General features: G+C 46.7%; 1 protein-coding gene across 3 annotated transcripts in view; it reads right to left on the reverse strand.

Annotated features, from left to right (window-relative positions):
• HERPUD2 (HERPUD family member 2) overlaps positions 1-17,755 on the reverse strand; it is a 1,113,814-nt gene extending 1,096,059 nt beyond the window's left edge. The window contains exon 1 of one of the 3 annotated variants that reach the window (XM_069613247.1): positions 17,445-17,755. The gene's annotated coding sequence lies outside the window, so the exon portion shown is untranslated. The remainder of the gene's footprint in view (positions 1-17,444) is intronic. The other 2 variants (XM_069613249.1, XM_069613250.1) reach the window with 2 other exon arrangements.
• Positions 17,756-18,485: the final 730 nt, after the last annotated feature.

Consider the following 18,485-nt stretch of genomic DNA (forward strand, 5'->3'; position numbering starts at 1 on the left):
GTGAAGGGGGAAGTTTTGTGTTATTGCAACCACCCAGATAAACATCGTCAAGTTGGGGGTGACGAAGGTTGTGGGCGGGTTAGGGGATCTGAAATGGGCTGTTGTCGTTATGATATCCCATGGTCTGAAGTTGAAAAGGGCCCCCGCCTTATGACACTCTGCCCTGGGGAAGTTACCGGGGGAATTAGTTACTGGTTACTGATTAAACAAGTGGTGTCTAAGATTCTGACACGATCCATGATACGTGAAAGATGTACCCAAAAGGTTGGTGATGAGATTCGAACATTTCTATGAAAGACTCGGAACACGCACTGAGGGTTAAACTATTGTCGTGGAATGTAAGGGGATTGAACAATCGGTTGAAAACTAAGAAGGTGGGAAATTACATTGCCAGACAGGGTGTTCAAATTTGCTACAAGAAACACATACTGTTGATACCAGCAATGAGTGTATATAGCCCAGTTGGGGCAAATCCAGGTTCTGCACAAACTATTCATCTCAGTCCAGGGGGGGTCGCCACGCTCATACACCCAAATCTGGGATTCCGGCTCGAAGGCCATTAAATCAGACCCCCGTGGTAGGTATGTTCTGGTGTGGCGCTCGATTGCAGGACAGCAGATGCTACTGGTGAATACATATGGCCTGAACATCGATGAGCCAGCCTTTTATACAAATGTATACCAATTAATGTCTGCCATTGATATGCCTACTATATTGTGAGGTGGGGACTTCAACTTTGCTATAGACCCCAGACTGGATAGATCCAGCACAATCGTTAGAGCACCGAGTAAGGCCGCTCTTACTTTAAGACACATCCTATCCCAACTCTCCCTCGAAGATACCTGGCGAGTGCTGCACCCGAATGGAAAGGCCTACACATACTATTCTTCTGTTCACGATTCTGAGTCCAGAATTGATTATTGGTTTGCATCCCCTGCTATGATTACTGCAACAAAGTTGTGTGAGATACTATCCCGTACACTGTCTGACCACTCCCCGATAACGCTTGAGGTTACATTTCACAACTGCCCCAGATCGCCCAGAAGATGGAGAATGCCCGGGGGGTTGCTAAGTGATTCTGGAGTGGTGGAAGGACTACACATTGAAATCGCAGAGTTCCTTGAGAATAACATGGGCTCGGTTGATAGATGTTCCACGGTATGGGAATCCTTTAAGGTCTGGGCTAGGGGGGACTCTGCTATCCAAATCTGTGGGTCTTCTGAAGTGGGTCAGAGCTGAACTAACCCAAACTGAAAACGAACTGAGGAAACTGGAGGACGCTTATACTCGTACACAGGATAAGGCCACACTCGTTGGGATACAGATACATCTCCAGGAATTTGGCAGACTAGCTGCCAGGGAAATTCAGTATATGGCGGCCCCGATTCGAGCCCGTGGATATGGAGAGGGTAACAAGGCGGGACTAACACTGTCCAATTTATTGAAACAAGACAAGCACCCCAATCGAATTACTAGTATACAAACATCGTGTGGTGAGATTTTGCTGAATGAGCGAGAGATCAATGGTGAGTTTGCTAAGTTTTACCAACAGCTGTATAGCAACAGAGACACTAAGTCAATCACGGAAATCAAGGCATACCTAGATACGCTGGCGCTGACGAAACTCTCTGAAGAGACCCGCCTGGCAATGGACCAGCCTCTCACTGCTGAGGAAATTGCTGAGGCGATCAAGGACTTGGCATCCAATAAAACTCCAGGCTTAGACGGCTTGGGTGCAGAATTTTACAAGGAGTTCCGTGAGGAGCTCGTGCCACTGTTATTACAGGTCTGTGAGGAATCCCTCCAGTGTAAAATATTGCCCCAGTCTATGAGAGAGGCCTTGATAACTGTTCTCCCTAAACCGCGCCGCCCGCCCCAGAACATGTCGTCCTATAGGCCACTCTCTCTTACTAACACGGATGCTGAGATAGTTGCCAAAGTACTGGCCAATAGGCTTCTACCGGCAGTCCCTACACTTGTTCACCATGACCAGAATGGTTTTATCCCTGCTAGATCCACGGCCCTTAACCTTCGTAGACTCTTCGGGATCATGGCCCAAATAGACCCGGGTAGGAACGCAGTTGCCATATCATTAGATGTGGAAAAAGCCTTCGATTCTGTGTCATGGGCCTACTTGCTAGCAGTGTTGGAGGCATTTGGTGTTGGCCCTAATTTCATTAGATACGTGGAACTACTATACACGGAACCTGGGGCTCGGGTATTGACCAATCAATCAATATCGGATCTGCTCCTATTGGGAAGGGGCACCAGGCAAGGTTGCCCATTCTCGCCCATATTGTTTGCCTTGACGATAGAACCAATGGCGATAGCAGTCAGGCTTTGACACTCCAAAGGGGGCATTAACCTGAAGGGTGCTACTCAGCTAATCTCCCTATATGGGGACAACACGCTTTTATATATCCGTGAACCAGAAAAAAACCTAGCTCCTATTATGGCGGAGATCCGGGAATTCACTGCACACTCGGGGTACTCCATAAATACAGACAAGTCGGAGGTTTTCCCCTCTTACACCGGCAACCAGCTGCCCCAGCTCTCTGTGTGGTCTGAAGTGGTCAGAGGAGTCCATTCGATATCTGGGGATACTTGTCTCACGAGGCAAACACACGCTGTACACAGACAATCATGATACCACACTCCAAGCCTCGAATACTAAATTGCTGTTATGGGGCCGCCTGCCGATATCATTACATGGTAGGATAGCAGTCCTTAAATTGATAGTCCTGCCCAAACTATTATACCTATTCGTGAACATCCCGATATGGCCGGGACGACCCTTCTTTAATAAACTTAGGTCAATGGCGACGACCTTTCTCTGGAATGGGAAGAATCCAAGAATAGGGTGGGAAAAAATGGTTGAACCATACTCCACAGGCGGCATAGCAGCCCCTGACTTTGAACTATACTATTATACTGCCCAAGCCCAGTTCTCGAAATGCTGGTACTCCAAAGATGAGACCCCCCACCCCATGTGGCGATAGAGGAGCTCACCACTTCCCCCACAAACATACAATCCGAAATCTTTGACGCACACTACAGAGACACCTGTGACTTCAACCCTGTGAGCTGCACGATTGGTGCATGGAAAGCTATATTTAAAAGACTGGGAGTGTTAGCCCCTTATAATCCCCAGATTTCCCTCTGGAATTACTCAGGCATGCCACCGACACACGACGTCAGCCTGCGTGAGGCCTCGGATCCCAATGAAGAGATGAAACTAGGCGACATGTTTATCGATGGGAAGTTTGCAACCCTTCAGGTGATCACGGGGGCGTTTGGTAGGGGCCCACTTAGGACACTCCAATACTATCGCATGAGATCTGCCTTCCAGAAGCATCTTTCCCCGATGAACCCCCTATGGACCCTTGTGTGCAGATGATAACGTCTGGAGACCGTTTGAGGATTTCCAGTCTATATGCTGCGATACAAGCACACTCCCCCACGACTAACCTAGTCAAAGACAAATGGGAAAATGATCTCCAAATCCCCATAGACGATAAGACCTGGGATAGATACTGCTCCCTCACCAAGAAGGTTTCCCTAAACGCTGGACTGCGGCTGATCCAGTTTAAAATTATAAATAGATTACACTACACCCCATCCAAAATAGCCAAGTTTGTCCCAGATAGTCCTGGTGAATGTCCCAAATGCAAGACGGACATGGCTGGTTCGTTTCACATGTACTGGAGTTGCCCGATGGTGGCTGGGTTCTGGAAGGAAGTGGCGGCTATCATTGAAGAAATTACACAAATCCCCGCCGACATTAACCCCACAGAAATATTTGTTCGGGGACATAGGCAAGTGCTCTGAAAAGATCAGGAGGCTGTTTAATGTCTCGTGCGCTGTGGCCAAAAAATGTATTTTACAACAATGGAAGAATACTGCGCCACCCACTATGAAACAGCTCCTACGGGAACTGACGTATGTCAATGAGGCTGAAGAACAGTTTGTCCTCACCCGCCCAGCGGCGAGCAGACCTAAAGATATATGGGGCCCTTCAGAATGTACTTGTATATGATGAAACTGTGTAAATATACCACCTCGAGGAGAAGTATGATATGTGGACCGATTTTCTCCTTTTTTCTGTTTATATCTGCCTGTAATGCGAAGGTGTAACTGTGTTATGTATCTGTGTGACCACTAATAAAAAAAAGTGTTTAAAAAAAAAAAAATGATATTACCCTTTCCACTCACTGTAAAAGATTAAAATGGATTCATGTGCAACTACTCCACTAATTTATACTGCACTTATCCACCCTATTGAGCAATTCAATTTTGAAACAAGGCAAAATGCATGTATAACTGATCAACACACTCACCTTTTTATTTATATTTTCAAAACCTGTCAAACTGATCAGAGGGGAAAAGAAATATGTGGTAAAATGGGGCTGCTAAATGACAAAAACTACTTGATTAGACAAGATCAAATTAGTCAAAGATCCTTCCAAAAATTTCACTAATGCGTGCAGCTTAAATACATCTGATTTTAAGCAAAAGAGGATAAGTGGGACCTGCTTAATAGAGCAATAGGTAACAGACGCAACAACCTTTTGGCATTTTATCACATAGTTGCTATAAAGTAACATTAGCACTTTCCAGTGCCGGTATGACGACTTCAGCTGCTGTGGAGCGAACAATCTCAACCTCTGGGTATTGAGAGTGCTCGTCAATGATGACCAGGAGGTATGTTCCCTCTTGTACTGTACAGAAGTCAGCGCACACCGACGGCCACCATGATGTACTCCTCGGTGCGTTCAGAATAGGTTTGTGCTTAGGCAGTGCTCCCATGAACAAACTCGGGAGGCAGGTCGTGACCATGTTTTCCACTTTGGAGTCGATGTGGGGTAACCATACCTGGTCTCTAATTATGGTCCCTGATTCTGGCTTTTGTTCGCACCAAACCCTGGTGTCCTTCGTGTGTCAGTGCAATTCTAAGCCCTTGCAGGGATCACGATGCGGACCCCTCTTAGGATGAGGCCTTCCTCCGTGATTGATAATTCATGGCAGATGGTGAAGATGCCTGTAAGGAATTCTCTTGCTTCTGTAGTTTGGTTGTTGTGTTGGAGGGACATGTTGCATGCCCCTCCCAGGATGGCGTTCTTTGCCAGAATGCAGCATGGTCGTCATTTGTGGCTTCGATTAGCTCTGGTATGCTTTCTGCTTTGGGCTTTGATGTGTCCACAATGGGGCAGATGTGTTCCTCCGTCTCCTGTGACTCAGCTATTTTGGCTTCTGTGGCAGCACGTGGGTACCTCGATTAGAAGTCTGCAGGGTTGTCCGCTCCAGGCTTGTAAATGAGGTCGAAGTCATGTTGTTGTAGCTAGAGCAACCACTTTCCCACACGTGCCGGGGTGTGTGGTGCTGAGCCTGTGAAGATAGGGACTACTAGCTTGTGATCTGTGAAAGTTCTGAACTTCCGCCCGTAAAAATAGAAGTGAAAATGTCCGCACCCCCACCAAATGGTAATGGCCTCCTTCTCGATGTGTGAAGAGCCTTGTTCTGTGGGAGTGAGGGCCCCTCACACTGCCCGTGGCATACGTGTCACCCGCTGGGAGGTTTGTACTAGTACAGCCCCAATCCGACTGGGCTGGGTTGAACATGCAGCTCCGTTTGCAGTTTGAGGTCATAGTATGCCATGGTGGTACTTAACAATGCTTCCTTGATGTTGTTGAAGGCCTCCTGGCATCTTGCATCCCAGTCCCATTTTGTGCTTGCTTTGGTTAGCGTTCGTAGTGGTTCAGACAGGGTGGCCAGGTTGTTTATTAACCTCCCACAATAGGTTGCCATCTCTAGGAAACTGCGTATTCCAGTTGGTGTAGTGGGGGGGAGTTGCCTCTTTGATGTTAGCTGCCTTCAATGGGTCAGCTGATATGCCTGGCTGTTGAAGATGTAACCAAAGAATGCGAGTTCCTCTTTGAGGAACTCACATTTGTCCCTGTGTATGGCAAGGCCTGCCGTCTCCAATCTCTCGAGGACATTGCCAGTCGGACCATGTGTTCCTCCTTGTCTTTTGCATGCACAAGAATGTCGTCACTGACATTCAGGACTCCTGGGAGGTCTTGCAGGACGGTGTGGATTTTCTGCTGGAAGACTTTGGCAGCTGATGAAATTCCAAAGTTCAGGTGTTTGTACCACCTCAGCCCAAGGGGCGTTGAAAATGTGGTGATGTACCTTGAATCCCTGTGCACCTTGAGTTGGTGGTAGCCTGCCTTTAAGTAGATTTTTGAGAATGCGTTGGACCCTGTGAGGTCTGCAATGATTTCATCAAAGGTCGGCGTGATGTGTCTATCCTGCACTATCCTAATCTTGCCGGGTTGCTTCTTTTTTTTGTGATGACCACCGGGTAGACCCCTGGTCACTTCTTTGATTATCCCTGCTTTCTCTAGGTCGTGTAGCTCCTTGGCGACCAGGTGCCTCATATGAAATGGGGTCCACCAATGTTGTACTGCCTGCAGCTGTATTGTTGGAGCCCTCTCATCACCAGACACCCGCCATGCAGCTCATCCATGACTCGCAGAGCGTGCAATGAATACAGCCTCCTACGCATCTGCAGCCACTAAGTAAGATCTGCCCATCCACAAATGCCTATACTGCTGGAATATTAGTTCTGCACTCTTTTGCCTGATCTCCTGTCTACACAGCGAGTGCATTCCAAAATGGCCGTCAAATTTGTTTGAGCCCAACAGAGGCCTGCACTTCCTCACCAAGCCCCGATTGGCTTTCGCGCAATATTTATTAACGCCTTCCAGACCGGAGGCGGAAGTCGGCCGCTCACTTTGAAGGGCCGCAATTTCAAGGGCCGCAATTTCAAGGGCCGCAATTTCAAGGGCCGCAATTTCAAGGGCCGCAATTTCAAGGGCCGGTCTGCAGCTGTCCGCGGATGGTCACGCAGTCGAGCAGTCCCTGGCCAACAGTCTCTTTAAGTACACTTTTGACTAAAACGATCCTGTGCACTTCGTCCCAACCGCCACTCTGCATTCACTACTGTCTGCTATACTTTTGCCCATTGAACTGAACCCCAACTGCCTCTGGCACCCGCAACGCCTTGCTGCAGTGCTAGGAGACCACACATGCAGGAAGCATTCAAAGTCTAAACAATCACCCTCGCAACTTACATCAAACATGATTTGTTGGAGTACACTCGCGTGACTAACCCGCTTATACCACGGTAAAAGACAAGTCTTAGCACCCTTGCTATGTTCTATCATTGTATTAGCTACCGAGCAGAGTCTGTCACCCACCGACCAGCATGGAGCAACAAATATCTTGTATCCAGCACTCCGCCATCGGCAGTTACTGCTTTACGTGCTTCCCGCCCTACCATATTGTGTATTGATTGTATATTGCACACAGCCCACCCTACCTTACTGTGATGCTGTTGGTATGATGCCTCTAGCCTACTATGCCCTATTTTGACTTCACCATCTTGCGACTCTGATTGTATGGTACTTCTAGCCTATCATACAATATTGCGATATGGGCAACATGTCGCCCTTAGCCTACCATGCTATACTGTGCTCCTGTTAGCTTGTTGTAACGCTCACCTGATTCCCACGGAGGCGCAGGTCCGGCTTCAGGTGCTGATGCTTCTTCAATGGTGAAGCGCAGGACTCTGAAGATGGACAGGAAGGGCCCCTCTACTCTGGCTTCTCTGGCTCGCAGGAATATTCCCCTGTGCGTGAAAAGGGAGTATTACCTACTGACTGAGTTATGCTCAAGCCTCCCACTCTCTTCCAACCCTCCACGATACCCTTCCATGATTCCCCGTGAAGTCTCACCTTAGGGTCAGGAAGGATGAGCTCTCCATCCTGCTTCTGATGCAGGGGCGCGTTGAAGCCCAGTTACTACACTGGATTGAGGATTGATGGGAGTTCAGGTAAGCTTGACTATTCAGGTAAGGCGCTGTAAAAGTTCTGCTGCAAGTTCAAAAGTCCAAGCTTAAAAATAATGTTCATTGTCTTGTTGCAGCAAGCGCTAATGCTTATGTCTTTTTCCCCTTAGGGGCCGGGGTTCGGAATGCCAGAGATATGGCGCCGACCCGAAGTGAAACGTGCAGTTCCAGTAAATGACAGGTAAGTTCTGGATGAGCGCTCGGGTAATGTATTTGCATTCGCTCATTCAATGTCTTTGTCTTTTTTCCCCATAGGGGCCGGGGTCCGGAAAATGCCTGGAAGCGGCAAGACCCGAAATGAAATGGGAATGACCCAACAGGTAAGTCTTAGAAGGAAACTGAGCTTTTCCTATTCCTTTCCTTCTCTCACCTTGTTCTTGTCTTTTTCTCTCTAGGCTCCGGGAAGTGGCTGTGGATCCAGATGATCGCTGCTGAAGATGGAGGCGTCCAGGATAGGTGAGAGAAATGCAGCGCTGCAGCGATCGTAGCGAAATGCTTTTAAAAATGATGTCTTCCTTTTCAGGATCGTCGGTGTGAAGTCTCCGTGGTGCTGATTTAGCAGGTAAGGTCTTTTGTCTCCCTTTGCAGGTGACCCAGGATACTGACAGGCGTGGCTGAGGTCCAGATGCAGGAGCTGACACGGTGAGCATCCAGCTGCGAGGAGCAGAACAACGCGAAGCGTGAGTTGCTGATCGGGTGTGGTTTAAATAGCTTTGGAAGAAGTTCCAAGTGTGTATCCTTCCACCGATCAGATATGTATCCTTCCCCAACCACACCCAGGTGGAAAGTAGTCCCACAGGTAAAGTAGTTCCATTCAGGCCTCAAGAGGGCCTGGATGTAGCAGCATGGTCTGCATCAGGTAAGTGCACATTAAAACACTTGAACACATGTCTAGCTTTATGAGCCTGGCGCCTAGGGCGCCAGGACAGGGGTCCAACATGAGCCTGGCGCCTAAGGCGCCAGGACTGCGTCCAAAGGGCCCCAGCTTGGGCCCGCTGGCACTCCCCTGGGGGAAATGATGCCTGCCTCTGGGGTTGCTGGGTCGGACCTGGCTCCTTGGAGGTAGGCATCATGACACTTGTGCATTCAACCTATCATGCCATCCTGTACTATTGGCAGCATATCACACTCAGCCCATTGGCTATTTCTTGTAGCATATTGCATTTAGCCTACTTTCCATTCTATGTTTTTGTAGCACATTGCATTTAGCTTACTTGCCATGATGTGCCCTCTTTAGCATATTGCATTTAGCCCACTCGCCACTTTGGACCTTCTGGCATCTAACTGCTTATTTAAACCCTCAACTCTACACCATACCAAAAAAAGCTATGGTAGTGTGGTTATTTTTCATCATGTTCCCTTTCTGCCTTGTTCAAGATAGCACACCGTGCACAGGCGCCCATTTCCTTGCTCTCAGAAACGGTCTTGCTAGATTGGCTTGCCCTAGACATTACCCCATACCCTCCCCGACGCCCTTCCTACCACCCACCTCACCATTTCCATCTAGCTTAAACTATACCCATTGTACCAGCATCATCAACACAATCTTTGGGAGAGAGCCTTCTCCTTCGATTCTTACTGCCGACCAGTCGCTCACCCCCAAATCCACAGTAGTCATCAAAACCTACCCCATCAAAGGGAACGATAGAACGCTTCGCCTAAGATCACGCACCAAACAACTCCATCGCAGCCCTACACCCACTTTCGCGACACCCAAACCACCCAAGTCCAATGACTACTGGCAAAACAAAAAGCACACCCCACTTATTGCTTTGAACACCAAAAAAACTCCCAATGCCTCCTATCCTCAGAAGATCAAGCCTGCTTCTGCAGTGGAACCCAAGCCACCCATTAGCCTCAAAAGTCCTCTCATCAACGTCCGATCCTTAGGTGCTCACGCAATCGAAATCCACGACCTAATTACTGAACAAAACGTGGAACTATTAGTAGTCACAGAATCCTGGCTTCACCATGCCCGAGGACCGCTGCTAGCCCTGGCTATCCCACCTGACTATTCCATCCTCAGAGCCGACAGAACCAAATATAAAGAAGGTGGCGTAGGCATCATAGCTAAGAGTAATCTACAAATTAGATCAAGTTCCATCTAAGACATTGCAGAGTATGAATTGCTGCTAGCCAAATTCATCATGAACGAAAATACCAGAATCAATATTGTGGTGGTCTACAGAACACCCAGTTCCAATAGTCAACAAGAAAGAGACATCCCATTACTACTTGCATCTATCATAAAACCTAACACGAAATGCATTATCCTCGGAGACCTGAATCTGGGTTATTACGATGACCAAGATTTGAAAGGTGCAGTCCTATACTCAGCACTCAGAGACGTGAACTTCATCTAACTAGCTAAAGCCCCCACTCATATCAAGGGCAGAACCATCCCCGCCCTCCCAAGGCTAAAGTAACGGACAACTTTGAAAGTAGAAACTCTTGGAAGCTCACTGTAGAGAACTTTACCCCTACCCTCAACAAAACACTAGAAATGAATGCATCAATAACGATCCTAGTGTCATTGCTGAGTACTACCATTTATGCTTCTCCTTTACTACTGACGAAGTAGATCACAACTAAAACACGGCGTGCCAACAAAAAGACTCACTCCTGGTTCAACAAAGAACTAGCCTCCCTAAGAAGGATCAAACGCTCTCTTGAACACACCCGTAATAAACATCCCACTCCAGACTCGGCCAAAGCCTTCAAGGACGCCAAAAAAATCTATAAAATAGCCATCATTTCCCATAAAGCGAACTCCTACAACACGTGCATCAGTAATGCAGCGTCAGACTCTAAAGAACTCTTCTCTATCCTTAGAGAATTAGAAAATTCCATACCAACCGTGACCTCTGCCAACTCCAGTAAAGAATGGTGTACCATCATACAAGACGCTCTTGCCTCCAAAATTGCCTTGCTACAAAACAAAATAACCACCAAAAGACTTATTAGCAGATAAAATACTTCAACTCCTAACCCCCTCCCCATCCCCAACGATAACCCTAAATCCCTATTCTACTTCACTCCAGTCATCCAAGAACTAGTGTTTGACACAATCTCCAAGTTAAAAGCCTCTAATTGCAAAGGGGACAGCGTCCCAGCAAAATTAGTCAAAGCATGTGCTTCCACCCTTACCTCTACTAGCTCCAATGTTGTCAATTCCTCCTTCACCACCAATACAATCCCAGCCTGGGTTAAGCCACTGCTAAAAAAATAAAAAAATTTAAAAAAAACCTACTCCGTACCCCACAATACCAACCAACTATCGTCCAATAACCACGGTCCCATTCCTACTTAAACTCATAGACAAAATAACATATAATCAAATCCAAGCACACCTGGAACAGCACCAGGTACTTGGACAATCAGGTTTGAGGCCGAATCATAGCACGGAAACAGCCCTACCGGATCTTAAAATCCAGATGGATACCATCAGAGATTAGGGAAACTCTGCATACTCCTGCTGTTAGACCTCTCCGTGGCATTTGACCTCGTAGACCATGACAAACTGTGCACCTCACTTGCCAAGGATTTCAACTTCTCTAAAGTGGCCACTTTGTTGGTGAAATCCTTCCTAGTCGAACGCACTTCCAGAGTCTCCATAGGCAAAGAAGCTGCCGATTCAATCACAGTCCCATCAGAGTACCCCAAGGATCATGCCTCTCTCTTACACTATATAATGCCTACACAAAGCTCCTCTTCTCAGCATTAGGCGATATGGGTGTCATCTACACCAATTTTGCTGATGACACCCAGATCCTCATACCCATCTCAGGTAACTATGACCAGGACACTGTGACCCTTAATAAAATATATGCCATCATCCAAAATTGGATGGCACTAAATAGTCTCTGTCTCAACGATGAGAAGACAGTTCTCATCATGGGATCCTCATCTAAAATACCTGCCCTCCACACAGATTACTCTTCCATCAATATCGATGGTACTCTAATTCCAGTATTGAAGCAAGTGAAAACACTAGGCGTTTACCTAGACGCTAATCTCTCCATGACTAAACATAAACACGCTCTCATCATCCACGGCTTTACATCCAAACTTATCGCTCTAGGTCCACAATTTTTGACCCCAACAAATTGTCTCACCTTGGCCAGGGCCTTGGTATTATCTAAATTGGATTATTGCAATGTGTTATTGCTAGGGAACTCCAACTCCAAACTCGCTAAAATGCAACTCTTGCAAAATAACGTTTTAAGGCAAGCATTAGGGTTAAAAAAAAGTCAGATCACATGTCTAAGACAAGGAAGGATGCCCAATTATCTTTAAAACACTATGCACCGCGCATAAATGTCTTGCCAAAAAAGACCTGATCTACCTCAACAACAGCCTACAAATAAAAGAATCCACTAGATCACAAAGATCCAATGACAACCTAGTATTAGTACCCCCTCGCTACAAAACTACCAGAGAGGTGGGCAGCAGCTTCATTGTTCTAGCTCCCAAACACTGGAACACCCTCCCCCTCAATATTTAAAAGAGTCATCGCTCCCTGGCTTTAAGAAACGACTAAAAACGTGGTTATTTAACCAATATTAGCATATGGAGCTGCTATTCCTTGCTAGCACAAGCTCACCAGCGGAACCTGTAAATTATGATTATGAATGTTTTTCACTATATTTTGTCTGTTAATAATTTCTGTACTCTGTAACAACGTATGACCAATGCCAAAGCTGTCTGTAACCACGCCACGATACCCCAGGGTCTGGGCATGTAACAAATAAAAAAAAATATGCAACTTTATGCAGCAGTTTTTGAGACATCCGATCCCCTCAAATAGTTTGGGGTGTTGTGGTAAGAGGTCGTTATCGCTCAATATGTCGCAGATGAACATGACGCCCCATCTACATTGTCAAATTCACAAGATAAAGTGAGGTGCTGTAGGCAAGTGTGGTATGAGTCTAGTGTCTCTCCCTCCCCTTGTACTGTCATGCAGAAGTTGAAGATTTCATAGTCAGGGTTGAGTTGGGGCATGAAATTATGTGTCTGAGTATCCTTCGCTGACTTGTAGACATCTACCTCTGTGGCCTGTAGTAGCGAATTTGAGATGTGAAGTGTGTCATCACCAACGCTCAGGAGGAGGTGCGAGTGCATTTTTCCTGGTGTGGCGAGGTCTTTACAATCCATTGCCATCTCGAACTTCTGTAACCACAGGGCCGATCTGGGTCCCACTGACAATGGTTCCAGGTATAGGTCAAAGGGGGCCAGGAGAACTCCTCCATGTCCTTGAGTGTGTGGCGTGGAGCTGAAATTCGTGGCCAGCCTTGCAGGGGTTACTGAAGTTGTGGCCATCTTATGTGGTTTATTTTCCTTTTTGTGTTCTATGTGTTCACCTGTCAGTGAGACTGTGGTGACTTTCTGAACTCCTCCTTCCCCTGCCTCATTTGATTGTGACTGCTGTTTCCTTTCCCCACTCACTGCCCGTTTCCTTGTGCTGGGTGTCGTTAACGCGTGTGCTGCTCAGTCCTCTTGGCGTGGTGGAGTGGAGGAGGTGTGGCGTGTTAACCACGATGCAGGTGCTGTGATGCGGGTGCTGTGCCTTTAAATTCATGGCCATGGATTGTCTCCGCCTCGTCTCCAGTGTTATAAAAGAGTGCCAGTGCTACTGGTCCTGTGTGACTGCGGGGCATGGCCAATGTGCGCGCGGGCCTCAGCACAAGCACAGGCCGCAGCACAAGAAGAGACGTCAGGTACGTAGTTGCATTTGCCCGCGACTGCATTCCCCAAACCCGCAGGGCGTTGCGGTATTATACGTCACCACTGGACATAACACCCAACATGTGGCAGCATTGCTTCGATCAAGGTATTTGTATTTAAAACAGAAATTATAGGATATAGCACGTTGAACAAATGTAGCTGAGATCTGTTTAAGCTACATGGCAATGCTCTTTTTTTGAATTTTTGTGCCGCCCACTGTCCTTTTCTCTTCCTCAGATGGGAGTTTTTGAAAACTTTCTTCTATATGACTTTTTTTATATACTACCAGCTTGATATTTCATGTTAGTCAGTGTATTCCAAGACAGATTTACAGAAAGCGAGTACTAGCTCAGTATTTATTTATGTATTTGTATAGCGCTGCAGCCCATAGGCATTAGAGCGCATTCCATTTAGACACGGACATAGTGATGGGACAACATGGACAAGAGAGAGTGAGTGTCATATTCTAAGAGATTTTGGGGGAGACTTTATTTAAAAAGAACAGTCTTAAATTCCTTTCTAAAACATAAGTAGTGTGTTTCAGCTCTTAAATTCAAAGGTAGCTTGTTCCATTTGGTTATGGCCTTGGATGCAAAGGCCCTGCCTAGTCCTTTTGTTATTTTAACTGGGATGATGTGCAGGAGACCTTTGTCTCGTGATCTAAGGTTACGACTTGGCTCATACCAGTTGAATTGCTTCTTTAGGTAGGCGGGGGCATTTCCAAATAGACAGCGATGGGCTGGTGTCAATGATTTGAATACAATGCGGTCCTTTATGGCAAGCCAATTTAAGTCTCTCCTATCGCCTGTGATGTGTTTCTCTTGGTTTTGCCAGTTATAGTTCTTATGGCATTATTTTGAATTACTTGGCACTGTTTTATGAAATTGCTGCTGGCACCACGTAGCAGGGAATTTTCGTCATCAAGCCGGGAGAGGATATTGGCCCTGGAGATTGTTGTGCTGTTTTGTTCAGCAAAGATCTGATGCTGCTCAGGAGTTTTTGGTGGTACTGGCAATTTCTTTCAAGATAGGCGACTTGGGCCTCAGCACCCAGTGAGGCCTCTAAGTAAATGCCTAGTGTCTTTACTTTTTCAGATACTTTGATTAACGACTCTTTGATTTTGAATGAGGAATAGGCTGAGTCAAGTTTTTTCCTGGCACAAGATAAGCCAAAAGGTCATTAGCTCAGTATTGGTGCCATTAAGACACATCCAATTTGCATTCATCCATGTTTTGATGGAGTTATATATGGTGGTTAGCTTGTCGCTGTCTTGGCTATAGTTTCCGCTAAGCTCAATGACCGACTGCGTATCAGCAGCGAAATTGGTGAATAATACACCTAGAGGGGTCAGCAGGGTACATAAGCAGCACAGTTACATGTTAAAGAACAGTGGAGAAAAGCTAACTCCCTGTGGAACGCCACAGTCCACTGGCCTAGTTGATGAGGCTTGCTCACCCCAGATGATCTTAGAGCATCTGTCTTTGAGGATCGACGACACCCAATCGATGGCCCCTTGTGAGCAGTTTCCCGATGAGTCTAGGGCCTCTCAGAGCTTCCGATGGTCTAACAAATTAAAAGCTGCCTCCAGGAGGATCAGTAGGCCTGCCTTGCCCCTATCTAAGATACCCAGCATCTCTGACTGAAGGTCAAGCAGTGCAGACTCTGTGCTGTGGGCAGTGCTTTAAGTAGGGTAAGAAATTGAGGGGGGTCCTCGTTTGGGGGCGTGGCTTTCATTGTGGGCATGGCCTAAAAGTGCACAAATCATAGTAAGGTGCACAAACAAATATATAAATGTATGTGAGCATTTATATGCTTACTACTATGGTTTGTGTACTTTTCAAGCCATCTTTTATAAACGTAGCAATGTTACATATTTCTATGTTACTAAAAGATGGCTTTACATGTAAACAATTCAAGGTATCTTTTATAAAGCGTTGATGACGGACAAAACCCAAGGCGGCTTTGTCCGTCGACAAAGTTTTATAAAAGATGCCTTGAATTGTGTACGTTTCAAGCCGTCTTTCATAAACAGACATATTTCTGCGTTTATAAAAATTGGCTTGAAACGTACACAATTCAAGGCATCTTTTATAAAGCTTGGCCATCGGAGATAGACGCCTCTGGCTCTGTGATCCATCAGCTCTGAGCAGAGATCACTGAGCCCGAGGCACCTTTCACCCTCTGCGAACCTGCGGGCTCCGTGATCTAATCTGCATATTAGATCACAGAGCCCGCGAGAGTCAGTGACCTGGGGAGGGCAAACAAAGGGACAGTAACTTCCTCTGATGACCCTGATGAGGGGTCATCAGTGGAAGTTACACTGACTGACAGAAGTGCCAGACAGTCACAGCATTTCTGTGGCTGGCTGGCACTTATATCAGCTTGCCTGATATAATGGTGGGCGCATCTCCCGTCGTGGCTGCGGCAGGATAATGCGTCCTGCCAATGTTGTGTGGGACCGTGGGGCCCCAGCAGGGTCCCAGTTCAGCCCTTCTTTCTGGAGACTGGCGGGGCCCGGCCCACTTAAAGCACTGGCTGTGGGCTTTTCTAAAGCACGACTGCTGTGGGTGGAGGACATTGTTATTGTCTACATAATTCTGAAGTTGGTCAGTGGCGATTTTGCCCAGTATTTTTAAAAGAAAGTTACATACAGTACGCAATTTTACCTGGCTGGCATGGTTGATCCCGGGCATTGGCAGCTCCTTACACCCCCACCCCCCAAAAGCAGACCTTTGAAATGGGCCTCTGTTCATCTTCAGCCAACCCTGATAATATGTACCTGAACACACCAGCCTAATCACTCACTAAATAGTATGTGGCAGCATGTTTTTGGACCAAGCTTGTCAACTTTCCAACTAATTCATCATGGTAAATCAGCGCAGTTCCCTGATGTGTGTGTGTATGCGCGAGCACACTAAGTTGTATCCCTACCTTTGATTGTAGCGTGAAGGAGAACAAGGGATTAATGTTTAAAACATGTCCTTTGTTCGATTTTGACTGAGATACACCTTGCAACCTTAGGGTATTACAATGAGAGATCAGAAGACTGACAACAGTATAGTAAAATATAGCTATTCTCTCATTTTAAAAGTACATGATAAAGTGATGATGCACAACTCGCCGCCTCTCCTTCTAGTGGGTAAATCGAATGGCTTGCTGGGAAACCCCTAGAAATATACCCTCAGTATAATAGATTGAGCTATGCCTCTGATAACACAATGCGGTCGCTGCAAAGCTGGTGCAGCAAGGCTTCAGAAAAGCTGCACTGCCTCCCTTGGTCTAGAACGGTCACCTGATCGTGTCCGCAAGCATCAGCTGTCAACGCTGAAAGGGGGCAGGGCAGATCTACGAATTGTCTTAAAGGGTTATTAAGAGGCCAAACTTAACATGTGCAATATGTAACGACGACAGTCATGTATAGCCTCTGAGAAGGGTAGACTCGAGACAAACCTATACTAGAGTGAAGGAAGAATTGTACAGTCACCAGGTATGCGCATTCCCGGGGGGCGGGTCAGAGGTCTAGTTCGCGTGTGTGGCAGACACTGCTGGGGAGAAGCAATTGCGTCAACAGCCATACACAGTTAAAGAGAGTGAGTCGATGGCGGCAGCGCGCTGAACGGGAACATCAAGTGTCTCGCAAGGCGAGGTTCCAGGGGAAATGGCGTGGTTAGAGAATAATCAGCAGTATAACCCAGGCTACCATATCCCTACCCCATTCAAGGTATCCCAAGAGACTGCCTGAGGTAGGGTCTCCAAAGGATAATAAAACGGGACACCCCTGACTTGGCTTCCCTTGAGACCAGAGGCTTACCGTCCATCCCTCAGCTCCGGGGCACTCCCTCAGGCCCCGACTCCGCCCCAAGTACACTTCCAGGCGTGGGTTATTTTTGTTTTCATTTGTTGCGCAAAAAACTACTCTCCAAAGTAAAATGGAAAACGGAAGTGCGTCACTTGCCTGCCGCCTCGCCCCCGCTAGATTCTGTACTGAGCTGGAAGCTATGCGCGCCCCCGCGCCTGTCACCAGCACTGAGACCTAGATCAACAGCTGATAATGACGTGTGACGTGACACGCCCCAGTCCCAAACAGCTGTTCTACTATGAGGGTGTACAAGAAGTAAAACTAACCGCATCTTCGAAGAGCAAAACCGCTGTGCTCCCAAATGTGATGTCACAGAAATAAAGGGGCGTTTGCAATTTACTGTTGAAACGTCAACGAAGTCAGCTTTTGATGATTTTTGTCAGTGTGAAAAAGGCAGCCAGCTTCCTCTTGCGCTCGGCATTGTGTGATAACCCTATATGAAGTTTTCCCCAACCCTGAAATTCATTGTTTAGGTAACTGTGGAGTGTGGGGTAATTGATTAGGTTCTGGAGGTGGGCTGCAACAGTCTTTATTCTATGTCAAGACGGAGGCGAGCATTATGCTTCATCTTCTTATTTATTACTCTCCAGCAGTTTCTACAAAATATTAAAATTTTCAATCTTTTCATTGAAATCACTTTTATTTTTTTTCTCAAAAAACTTCATATCCCATCAGTCTTAGGTCCCTGTATTCCCAGTGTCCTGGTAATGTGACCTAGTCCTTCCTCTTCCTGTAACCCTCCTCTTCTTTTCCTGCTCTCCAGAGATAAGTACTCTTTTCACTTAGCTGCGTAATCAGACAGCATTTGAGGCAGTTATATGTGTAATTAATGTGTAACTCAGATATTAAAAGCCTCGATGGGGGTTTACTCTATGCAAGAGCCCAGGGGCCACGCAGCGTAGAAAGGATTGTATACTTTATAAGCGAATCATCAGGTGACCCCGTGCTGCATTATCAGCACTTCGTTTTTTTTTTGCTGGAGGCCTTCTTCCT

Source organism: Ambystoma mexicanum, chromosome 5p (assembly GCF_040938575.1).
Source record: "Ambystoma mexicanum isolate Mex_15411 chromosome 5p, UKY_AmexF1_1, whole genome shotgun sequence".
Taxonomy (NCBI): domain Eukaryota; kingdom Metazoa; phylum Chordata; class Amphibia; order Caudata; family Ambystomatidae; genus Ambystoma; species Ambystoma mexicanum.